Source organism: Oreochromis niloticus, unplaced genomic scaffold, assembly GCF_001858045.2.
Source record: "Oreochromis niloticus isolate F11D_XX unplaced genomic scaffold, O_niloticus_UMD_NMBU tig00007851_pilon, whole genome shotgun sequence".
Lineage (NCBI taxonomy): Eukaryota > Metazoa > Chordata > Actinopteri > Cichliformes > Cichlidae > Oreochromis > Oreochromis niloticus.
The window spans coordinates 52,971-65,412 of record NW_020328805.1 but is presented as its reverse complement, the minus strand read 5'-3'; the positions used below and the strand labels follow the sequence as shown (position 1 = coordinate 65,412).

The following is a 12,442-nucleotide window of genomic DNA, read 5'->3' as shown; positions in this document are numbered from 1 at the left end:
GTGATGATGTTGTCCTCCAGCAGCTGGAAGAGAATACTTTATGAATGACCCAATCAGACTGAAATCATGGCGCCAAACATCAGATCCATGTTGAACACACTGACAATCCACTGGTCTACAAAGAGCCGCATGGAGATGACTGTGAACAGAATAGATGTAAAAGTAGTTGTTGTACATGTACAGACCATAAAAATGGAGTCCAGGTGTGTTTGATGCTGCTGGGCAGACTGACCAGTGGGAAACTCTGAGCTCTGCTGGTCCACTCTGTGGAGGAATCATGAAGAATTAGGTCAAGCCTGAATTTCCCTGGAGATGTCAAAATTTAATGGTCCTGCCAATTAACCGAATTAACAGCTCAGCTTAGTGTTTTTCTGTGAGACTAAATGGCTGCAGTTTTGAGTTTTAGGGTCAGCACTCGGAGAAATTAATCTCAGTCAGTGGAAGTATTTCAGGGTTTAAACTGTATCTCACTTTTAAAATATCAGATAGCTTTAATCAGGGTGTTTGAATTCCTTACTTATGTCCAATAGGCTGACACTTCCTTGAACGGAAAGTATATTTTGCTGTCTGGTCACTGTTCACGGACAAAGATGGATTCCAGGAGTGTTTCAGGTTTCCAGCTTTCACTAACCAACCTGCATTGTATACAATAGTCACTAAAACATTCAACGTACTAGCCATATATCTGATAAAACACTGTCAAAGAATTATTTAAACCTGGACTGAACACTTATTTTTATCCAGTATTAGCTACTTAACACTGACCTATTAAAAAAGGCGCCAAACTCAATGGATGAAAAAGTGTTGTGCGTACACAAAGAACCAATTTTAACTTGTATCTCTGAGAATTTTGTTACTAGCACCCTGATTTAAATACACATAAAACACAAAAACATATAAAATGGTATTTTCATGCCAACAAGGTGATCCCAAAGGGTTATTAGCCGAAAACCTGGCATCTTATACTTACATCAGAAATAGGAAAGTCTCTCCAGCAAAGACAACATCCAACATTTCCAACTACATCAAGCAGTTAATCACCTCTCAAATTGTTTATGTTACTAACAGCTCACCTCTCTGCAGCAGACGACTGCAGTCCTTTAAAATCAATAGGGTCATATTTAGACTGGTCACTCTTTAAGGACACACAGCTGGGTCCAGGTTCAAGTCCAGCAGTTCTCTCCTTGATCCTGCTGGAGAGGAAAATTTGTGTTTTTCATTTGCAGCCAGAGAAGCTGATGAAGAATTAGAATATCTTCATCATCCCAAAGAGAAACAGGTTTTCAGGCTGAGCATGAGCAGAAGGAAACTCCAAACTAGTGTTGGCAGTGTAAGAACAGAGCGCCACCCAGAGGTTAACACAGTCATTTACACTGTGCAGGAATATTGAGGAATGTACATGTTGGATAAGTTTTATAGAATAAATAAATTCCTCGCTCAGTGACTTCCTTTGAGTGGAGATAATTGATCTGCATTTCAGGAGTGGGACACATCTCATAGACTCCCCCTCTGGTCCTCAGTCTATATATACAAATCCTGCCTCAATCTGGCTCTACGATTTGGTGGGACTGGCCTTTAACAGTAGAGCTCATCAGCCTTTCCCAAGAAACTATTTAAACTATTTAAACCCTATCACTAACGGTTTAACTGAAATTAAACAGTTTGATGAGTAGCAGCTATTTGAGGGATTTCTTCAAAGCAGTAATGGTTTTATTCCATGTAAAAAATAACTCATCTCACAATTAAAGTCACTTTCCAACCTGCATTGTATACAATAGTCACTAAAACATTCAACGTACTAGCCATATATCTGATAAAACACTGTCAAAGAATTATTTAAACCTGGACTGAACACTTATTTTTATCCAGTATTAGTATTCAGTAGTATACTACAGTTCCAATGAACTCCACCAATTTAATGTCTAAGATGAAGAAGGGCAGAAACATGTATTGGTATCCTGGATGTTTGACCTGTTTTTCTGATAATTAACTGGAAAAAAACTTCATGAAATGCACTCTGGGTAAACTTTAAAAACGGCCATACCACTACATGGGACAAGTTGATGCTCAAAACAGGTTAGAAGATATCTCAAGTGCCATTTTTACGTACATTTTGATATCAGGCTCATCTTGTACCCATGATTTCTTGTTTCAAAATAAGTTTGTAATTTTAGCTCACTAATTGATGAAGCCCTTTTATTTTATTCACTTGCAGTTACCTGCAGCGAAATTGGACTGACAATTAAGAACTGTCAGTGCTTGCTTAAGAATTTTTATGCTCTCATAGTTTTCAGTTCTTGTTTTGTCAGTTTGCACTGTTGTAATGGTTTGCTTGGGTATTTAAAGTTTATTGAAGTAAATCCTTTCTCCTCAGGTATGAGCCAGGTGTTTCTCCTCCTCGTGGGATTGTACCTTTAATTAAATAAGTTACCTCATAAACTACACTAAGGATGCAAGAAAAACTTAACATGCTAAATGTGAAATTAAAACAACCTAGTATCAGTTTCTGTCAATAACACTAAAAAGTATGCTCAAACTTTTTAGTGTTATTGACAGACAACAAAAACACATAGAAAAGGATCAGCATCTGATAAGGTTAAGCGGGAGAGAACGGATGGTCTCCAGGTGTGCAAAGCTTGTAGAGATTTATCGCAACAGCTTTTGTAGCTTTGATTTGCTTTAACTGCAAATCAAGGGTGGTTCAATAAAAGTACTGATTCAGGCATGGGGGGCTGCATACATCCTGTATGCATTCTACACTTTTTAGATTTTTACTTGTATAAAAATGGATTTTATTTACAATTTACATATACATTACATTGATTTCTGTTGATCTACAACATAAAATCCCAGTGAAATATACTTAAGTTTGTGTTTGTACAATATGGAAAGGTTCAAGGGTATGACTACTTCTACAAGGCACTGTGAGTGAGAAAGAGCCATGTCAGTTGTTTTTTTGTTTAGTTTTTTTTCCTTTGCCGAATCTGGAAATATTCATAAAACTATCAATTAACACAAAGCTCTACATTAGTAGCTGTGTACTGGGCAGTGCAGAACTGTGGTTCACAAAGAATGCATTCAAGTGCACCATTTAGTGTAGGTCACCTGTGTTTTAGCTCAGCTCACAGTCAGTGTATGAACATGTGTGTGACAAGATGCTTGATATGGAAGCTGATATGGAAGCTTTTATTTTGCTTCTTTATTATAACTTTGGCTTTTAGAAGGCCTTTCTGACTTTTCTTTTTAAGTTTCCGTTCAGTCCTTGAACACATCGGGGATGGTTAAGCTACTTAACAATGACCGTTTAAAAAAGGCACCAAACTCAATGGATGAACAAGTGTTGTGCGTACACAAAGAACCAATTTTAACTTGTATCTCTGAGAATTTTGTTACAAGCACCCTGTTTTAAATACACATAAAACACAAAAACATATAAAATGGTATTTTCATGCCAACAAGGTGATCCCAAAGGGTTATTAGCCGAAAACCTGGCATCTTATACTTACATCAGAAATAGGAAAGTCTCTCCAGCAAAGACAACATCCAACATTTCCAACTACATCAAGCAGTTAATCACCTCTCAAATTGTTTATGTTACTAACAGCTCACCTCTCTGCAGCAGACGACTGCAGTCCTTTAAAATCAATAGGGTCATATTTAGACTGGTCACTCTTTAAGGACACACAGCTGGGTCCAGGTTCAAGTCCAGCAGTTCTCTCCTTGATCCTGCTGGAGAGGAAAATTTGTGTTTTTCATTTGCAACCAGAGAAGCTGATGAAGAATTAGAATATCTTCATCATCCCACAGAGAAACAGGTTTTCAGGCTGAGCATGAGCAGAATGAAACTCCAAACTAGTGTTGGCAGTGTAAGAACAGAGCGCCACCCAGAGGTTAACACAGTCATTTACACTGTGCAGGAATATTAATGAATGTACATGTTGGATAAGTTTTATAGAATAAATAAATTCCTCGCTCAGTGACTTCCTTTGAGTGGAGATAATTGATCTGCATTTCAGGAGTGGGACACATCTCATAGACTCCCCCTCTGGTCCTCAGTCTATATATACAAATCCTGCCTCAATCTGGCTCTACGATTTGGTGGGACTGGCCTTTAACAGTAGAGCTAATCAGTCTTTCCCAAGAAACTATTTAAACTATTTAAACCCTATCACTAACGGTTTAACTGAAATTAAACAGTTTGATGAGTAGCAGCTATTTGAGGGATTTCTTAAAAACAGTAATGGTTTTATTTCATGTAAGAAATAACTCATCTCACAATTAAAGTCAGACACAGTTGTTTCTTTACATTCTGTTAATCTAAATGTTACATTTTGAGTGGGAAAAACATTTTGTCCCTCTAATAAGTAACCAGTTCTTGGATGAATAATGAAATCTTATTCCTGCTTAAAACCCCTTCCACTTTTTTCTTTTTGTGTAACAATCAAACAACATCAAGCAGTTACATCAGCTCTCAAAGAGTTCATGTTATTAACAGCTCACCTCTCTGCAGCAGACACAGGCTGGACTTTAAAATCAATAGGGTCATATTTAGACTGGTCACTCTTTAAGGAGACACAGCTGGGTTCAGGTTCATGTTTGCGTTTAGTTCCTCGTCTCTTCCTGTGAATAATGATGGAGCAGTGATGTGAGTGCTGAGCTGTGACATGGAGAAGAGTCATGGACAGTTAGAGATGGTCATCTCACCTCTGAGCTTTGGTCTGGCTCTCATGTTCCCCACACAGAGTGCTTTTAGAGGGAGGGACTCCCTCCTCTCTGTCCTCACACTGATCCATGCTGCTCAATTCAGCTCACACACACTTTCTACCTGCACCTGCAGAGGAAACACAAATCATTCATGTGCACATCAACTAAAATCCTCATTTTCTAAAAATATCAGCAACTTTATTTCTTTGTCAGCTGAATTTGTAATTTGTATTTCAGTGCATTTTTCCCAATTTTTCCTGTTTCAAACTGAAATCCTGAGAGCTAAATAAAATTAGTTTTTGCATGTTGCAGTTTAACATCTGACTTATTTTAATTCAGTGATATGTAGCCATTTTTAAATGGTTTAACGATTAGAGGCTGACCATAAGTTTTCTTCAGTCTCATGCAGTGAATATTACATAAGAAATGCAACACCTAACGCACCAGCCACCTTTCCTTGTGAAAACCCTTTGTTGGAGCACAGGCAACGACTTTGTGATGCACGCTCAATCAGTGCTACATCTGTTTTAAATAATACTTCATAAAGTTCCATGTAAACCGAAGTCCTCCTGTATGCTCAACACCGAAACATTCAGCCAAGCAATGTGGTTTATCATATAACATTTCACAAAACAAACTGTTTTAAAACCAGCGTTATCCAGTCAGTTTTATTTAACAACATGCAAAAAGTGTAGCAACAACCGTGTTTTGTGACATGAGTTTCTATTTAGACGAAGTTAGTTTGTGACGCAGTATTTTAAATCAGGCCTACATGTTTAATCTATATCTAAGCTAAATCTCTAATAACAATAATAATAATAACAATAATAAAAATAATATCTCCTGCTTTCTCCTTAACACAAGTGGACCTCTGAGTCTCTCGTGCGGCTGTTGTTGTGTCACACTAACAGGAAATTGGATTTGAGATGACTCATGTTTTAGTTCAATATATTGTTGTTATTTGAGTATTATATTGTTCCCTGCTACTTGTGAGTTTTGTTCTCCATGCTGTTATGATCTTGGTTCCCTTTTGTGTCTAGTTTGTCCTCATCTTATCTTTGTGTCCTGTCGTCAGTTTCCTGTGGAAGTCAGCCTTTCCCCCATGTGTTGTTACCTTTCCTGTCATGTTTCTAGGTTTGTCTGGTTACTTTTGTGCCTGCCTCTATAGTTCATCATGTTTCCACAGTCAGTCATGTCTCTATGTTTGTTTACCTTTCTGTCAATGTCAAGTTCATATATCTTATTCCTGGCCTCTGTGTGTTACTCACTTCCTCTTTTGACAATCCCTTGTCTTGTGTGTGTCAGTTCTGTTCTGTTCTACTGTGTTCCCCAAGTGTGCCAAGTCCCCCCAGTGTGTTTTGCTTCGTCCTCCTTTATGGTGTGAGAGTGTCCATCCATCTGTTTGCAAGTTGGTTTTTTGACATGCACTGCCTCGCCTTGTTATTATTAAGGTTTTGTTTGTTCTACCTTTTGTCAGCCAATAAAACTTTGATTTTGGGTTTACTTTTATCTGTGAGTCCTGCATTCTGGGTCCACTCTTTTTTGTTTTGTTTTGTTTTTTGTCCCACAAAGCATTTGGAAAATTGTTTATAAAATAACACAAGCACAGACATGTTAAATAAAATGTTGTAACTTCCCAGCTATTGAACAAATGTTGACCTTTTTTCAGCAGATTTGATTTGAAGTTTACTAGGACCTTTTTTTCCTCCTGTGAGCCTGATTGTCTTCATCTGAGCCCTCTATGATTGTACGGGTTTGCTCAGCTTTTCACTGGCCACCTCCCTCCTTCATTCCCTTAGCCTGCTGGCTCTTCACCAGCCTTAGAGGTCCAGTGCTCCCCAGTGTGCTCCTCAACAGCTTAGTTTTTGGTGGAGATGTGGACTGAGAATATAGAGCCTGCCACCACTGGGCCCCAAGCTATCTCTTCCAGGTGAAAGTGGGGCTCGTGTTGTCGGTTTTACACACTGCAGCTAGAGCCTGTGTCTGGGCCTGCATAACGTTTTGTCTTTTGGTTGGGTCCCAGAAACCTCTTATTGTGTTCCTGAGCCAGCTGACTCACAGACTGCCAGTTGTAGACCTGTGCTTGCTTTCCAAGATACTGTTGCTCTGCCCAGGGTCCCCCAAGAGACTATCAGCCACTGGGTGTCTCCACCAAGACTGAGTACCCTGCAGTTAGGGTGAGATTGTGTATATTGCTGAACAGCCCCACACACGAGCTTTCTGCCCTCTCAGAGTCACTTCCATCACCCTCCAGATGGTTTCAGTTGCCTGCATTACCAGTGTCCAGTCAAACCACCAGAAGTGTTCCATCACTGCTGTCTTGACTGGCCACCTCCTCAGTAAACGAGGCACTTCATTACTGGCCTCTGGTCAGTCCCCTGAACGGGTCTGCAGCTGGCTCCCTCCTCTTTCTCCCAGGGAGTCCCATCTCCTCAGCCAATGCTGTTCCCATACCAAGTCCCCTGAATTGCTTCACTCTGTTGCTGGCCTCTCTCTCCTGGTCTTGCACCATTGTTGGACACCCCCCCAGAACTGTCTCTTCATTTGTGGACTCTTGTCCTCCCTATTGGTTTCCTTTTGATCTTTTCCTGATTGACCTGTTTGTTCAGCTGCTTGCTGATACTGAGAAGGTTTCTGTTTCTCTGTGTTTGATGAGCTCTGACTTCTGTAAATATGTATACTGTATGTATGAAGAGACAGATAAAGTTTGTGTCTCTCTCATGTAGTGACTGTTGTTGTTAAACAGACACCATGACAGAGATCATAAAGTTCTCCTGAAGTTAGAAATGAGAGCAAAGGCAGGAGGTGTGTGGACTGTGTGTAGAAGATTAATATAAAGATAATGAAGGTTACAATTTGATACCAGCACACGACAGTGTATCTAGCAAATACTTTGCCTCTCGCCCTATTGTAGCATGGATAGATGGATGAAAATACTGTAATTAGTCCTGTATGTAATACGATGGAGCTGAGCTTTGTCACATTTTCAGAATTCAACATCTTCCCATCCTCAGTAATGCGTACTGCTGACTGAAATTCAGGTATCTACAAACAAGTATGAAACTCCAAACTTACTATACTTGTTACTGAAAAACAGGAGAGCTACTATCAGGAGTCACAGCTCAACCTTAATGAAAAAAGAGACAGGGAGGAGAGGAGGCAGATTTTCACAGAGGAAGTAAAAAGACAAATAGGAAAATAGAAGCATTCCTTCCTAAAGCAAGAGTCAAGTTCATTGAACAACATGTGAACAATGAATGCGATAAACAAAAGTCATCTTTACTGCAGCTCATGATTCAGAAACAACAAACACTCCATCAAACACAGAGTAAAAGTGTCTCCAACTGAAGCAGAAAAAATGTCGACAGTGTAAGCCCAGCATAATCCAGTCAGTCACATTTGAAATGTAAAACCTGTTCCACAGTCCTGTCTTTGCTTTGGAGTGAATAGGCTGTTGGAACAGAGCCAACAGTTTATGACGCAGCAGTTTTAAGCCAGTGAGTAAGTAACGTCAGTGATCTAAATATAAGCTATAACGATATAAAATAATAATAATAAGTTCACTATCTCCCGCTGTCTCTGTGAATATAAAAAAGCAGAGCTCAGACTCTCCCCATTAGCTGTTGCTCGTTTGATGTGTCCCTGTTAGGAACACGTTACACACTGACTTTAACAGAGAGAACAGAAATAAAAACACACACAGTTTGTTGTGTGAAGAAACCAAACATGAGCTGAACAAACAGTAAAGTTCCTAAAGACAAGCTGTTAAAGGAGGAAACAACGCAAACTTACAATTTCTTCAAACACACACACCAACAACAAGCTCCACTCCACACCTGGACACTAAACACGGACACACAGGTGAGCGGCTTCCTGGAAGGAGGCAGGACTCCACCTAAAGCAGGACAGGTGGGAGGAGGAGATTTTAGATTAGATTAATTTCTGAATTAATCTAGGAGTGTTGCTCCTGAATACAGCACACAGAGGGACTTTCGCCTCTTCAGTTTTCTGCATGACTTCAGTCTCTTTTATTTTCAAATAAACTTTACTGAGACCATGAACAGTACAACAGGCCTACATAAAGATGACTGAGATCTGGAATTTAGAGGATTTAGAAAAAAAGGTTCTCAGAGCTGCTGTAGAAACACTGATCACAGTATTTTAAGTCAAAGTCCTTATTTTAAACTAGTATTAACTACATGTACTCACATGGGAAACTATTGGGTGATATTAACATTAAAATGCAGCTTAGAGCTTAATACATTTGACCAATACCGCAAAATTTAGATCAATTCACGTATTTCACACAGTTTTTAATAGTTCAGCTATTTAGCCAAACTATATTTATGTTACAGTTTTACAGTGACCATGAGCTTAAAGTGCAATTTCTCAGCTTTTTTGTTACATACAATGAAACCACCAGAATTGTAAAAATACAGAGATATACATGCCTGTCCATACTGTCAGCATTATCACGCAGTGGATAAAGAATGTTCAGCACAACTTGATCCAACCATCTGCGTCACTCCGCCATTCAAACAGAGCTTGCATTCTTATTTTTTAACATTCATGATCAAGATTAGAAACAATGGATCTATTCTGAATTAAGTAAATGCAAGACCATAAGAGGTGAAAAAACAAAATGTAATGCCCAAATTAATTGTTTGCATTTATTTTATTTTTCGGTTACAGTAACTGTTGTTAATCTGTTCTGTTTGAACAAAAATATATCTGTCCTATGAAAAAAGGACAGAACTCAATTCAGTTTAATTCCCCAAATTTCAATGTACAGTTCACATTTTTACAGTGAGATAAAGAAAAACTTACAAAAAAATCTACATGTTAATAAATGTTATTTTACACTGAAAGACACAGACAGAATAACATCTGTACTTTGGCCCAAATTATATCTAATTTGTACAGATATAAGTGCCTTTTATTGGTGAGTCTTACTATTCAAATAAATGCCATAACATTATTCTACAAGTCAATGCTTTTACATCTCTACAATATCATTTTCAAAAGTAAAAATATTTTCTAAATATAATTCTCCATAAGAAAAAATGCTAAACTTTATTGTGACATCTATTAAAATTAAAACTGATTACTGATATGCATATCATTTCTAAGTAGTTTGAGTGATTAACCAAACACATTAAGTCAAATATAGCAACTTTTGTTTTGTCTAAAGCTGGGCTCACACTATGCGATTATTTCAGTCGCGTTATTCAGCTTCTGCTCAAACTGCACGATTGACTCGCAGGGGTTATAAGTTCGTAGGTCACGATGCAGGGTCTCACACTATACGGCCCGATGCTCTGATGCGACCTGAGTGCTCACACTGTATAACATGAAGGTTATAACAGAAAATCTGTTGCTCGCTCTCCCTCTCTGTCTCTCACTCACACACACACCACCACCATCAACTTTGCTAAATTGCTAATGAAAAACATTGATCAGGCAGCTGTGATTGAGCAGCAATGTAAATCCAACTATTTTCACGGTTGTTGTGGTCGTGATAATTTTGTGAGGCCACATCGAAAAGGCTCGGATGAGCTTGCCAAAGTTCTACAAGTTGTGCCTCCATCGCTTGTGTCCAGATCACACGCCGCACTGCCGTGCTGCTCCGTCTTTCCACTTTCATTTCTGTGTTTGTGCGTGCGCAGTGTGAGATGCTGCGGTGACACCCTCATGACGGCCGACAGGATTTCAAACAGGTTTGATTATTTACGACCAAGCGATTGATGATCGGGAGCTGGTCATGAGGTGTTAATCGCTTCTCGCTAGTACACGTGGGGTAGGCGAAATGATGAAGGCGAAACTCGGGCCGATCACCGAAACGGTCGCACGACTGAAAAATCGGCTCAAAATGAGCCAAAAAACGCACAGTGTAAGCCCAGCATAATCCAGTCAGTCACATTTGAAATGTAAAACCTGTTCCACAGTCCTGTCTTTGCTTTGGAGTGAATAGGCTGTTGGAACAGAGCCAACAGTTTATGACGCAGTAGTTTTAAGCCAGGGAGTAAGTAACGTCAGTGATCTAAATATAAGCTATAACGATATAAAATAATAATAATAAGTTCACTATCTCCCGCTGTCTCTGTGAATATAAAAAAGCAGAGCTCAGACTCTCCCCATTAGCTGTTGCTCGTTTGATGTGTCCCTGTTAGGAACACGTTACACACTGACTTTAATAGAGAGAACAGAAATAAAAACACACACAGTTTGTTGTGTGAAGAAACCAAACATGAGCTGAACAAACAGTAAAGTTCCTAAAGACAAGCTGTTAAAGGAGGAAACAACGCAAACTTACAGTTTCTTCAAACACAAACACCAACAACAAGCTCCACTCCACGAATTTCAGCAAAGACGAATCTTGGAAAGAAGCAGAAACACCCAAAGAGGCGTTTGAGGACACTCAGGTCCATCGAAACCCTGTATGCTGCGTTCAGATGAACCTCGGAAACTCCCAAATCTCTGACAGGTTGTGATTTTTTTTTTTTTTGGTTTTCCTGTTTGAAACACAAACATCTTTGTTGGTCTTTTTCCTGCAGCGGTTGAATATTTCAGCAGTAAACTGACGTTTCTTCAAAGCTCATTTCAATATGTTGAAGTCATGAATGAAAGTGCAGTTTAAGGTGTGTCATGTGACATGTTCAGTATTGTCACACATGTCTAGATTGTCCCTGATATCATAACTGCTCAAACACTGATGATTATATTTGAAGAATTATTACTGATGGCAGCAAAGTTTGAATGGAGCTCTCTGTCTGTGCTGATTTGTCGCCCTCTGGAGGTCAAAACACAAACACAAACTGCATGATGTCACTGTAACCACCACATTGACAGGAAGTGTTTTTAAATGATTGAAGCACTGAAATGATGCTAACGGCTGTCGTTGGGCTCACTGATAGCAGTGCTGATGTGTTCATGTCAAACACTGGGTCAGGTCAGACTCCTTCATCCTTCTCCAGCGTGAAGCTGCCCTCAGACCTACCTACAGCAGTTCTGACTTTTGACCTCCTGACCCTAACGATTTTAGTCTCTTTGCCTCTTTAATGCAAATTCATCTAAACTGTAACAGAGCAAAAGACGCTGGAAGCTGTTCTATGAATGATGTTCATAGCAGAGTTTCTGTTTCCAGCTCAGACGTGTTAAACGCTGCTGCTGTGCTACATTTGTCATTACCTGCTTTCACTACCATCCATGTCAAAGAGCTGAAGTCATCTTATCACTTTAATGCAGTAAAACAGGAGCTGTAAGTCTGACATTTATTTACTGTCATCACAAACACACACAGCTGGATTAGCACCCAGACAAAGGTGAAAAGCTGAAAATCATTCTTTGATTATTATCATTATTATATATCCTGTTTATGTGGATGCACTTTTCTATCTGTCAGTGCTGAAGCAGACGTCACTGATCACATGACTCTGAGGCATGTTTCCAGCACCTTGTTGAATCTGAGCCATGAAGATTTAAGGCAGCTCTGAAGGCAAAGCAGGTCTGAGCCTGTGTTAGCAAGCTGTACCTTTTTTTTTTTTTTTTTTTTTAACCTGTCCCGTTTGGTTCTTTTGCCATCAGAATTATTGTCTAAAGGCGAAGAAAGATGGATGCCCAACGGATTTACTTTACCAAACTGACCATCCCAGCCTTGCCGTAATGGTCCATTTGATTCACCTTTTATTGTTCATTTTATTTTCACTTTCTGAATACGGGACAGACTTGACTGGGGGAA

At 39.3% G+C, this 12,442-nt stretch overlaps 1 long non-coding RNA gene across 1 annotated transcript; it reads right to left on the bottom strand.

Moving 5' to 3' along the window:
• Window positions 1-4,774: 4,774 nt before the first annotated feature.
• LOC109201649 (uncharacterized) lies at window positions 4,775-11,098 on the bottom strand. Its single transcript, XR_002061713.2, has 3 exons — window positions 11,018-11,098; window positions 8,497-8,599; window positions 4,775-4,831 (listed from the first exon to the last, which is right to left on the bottom strand). It is a non-coding gene; the product is annotated as an uncharacterized LOC109201649 (long non-coding RNA).
• Between the last annotated feature and the right edge of the window lie 1,344 nt (window positions 11,099-12,442).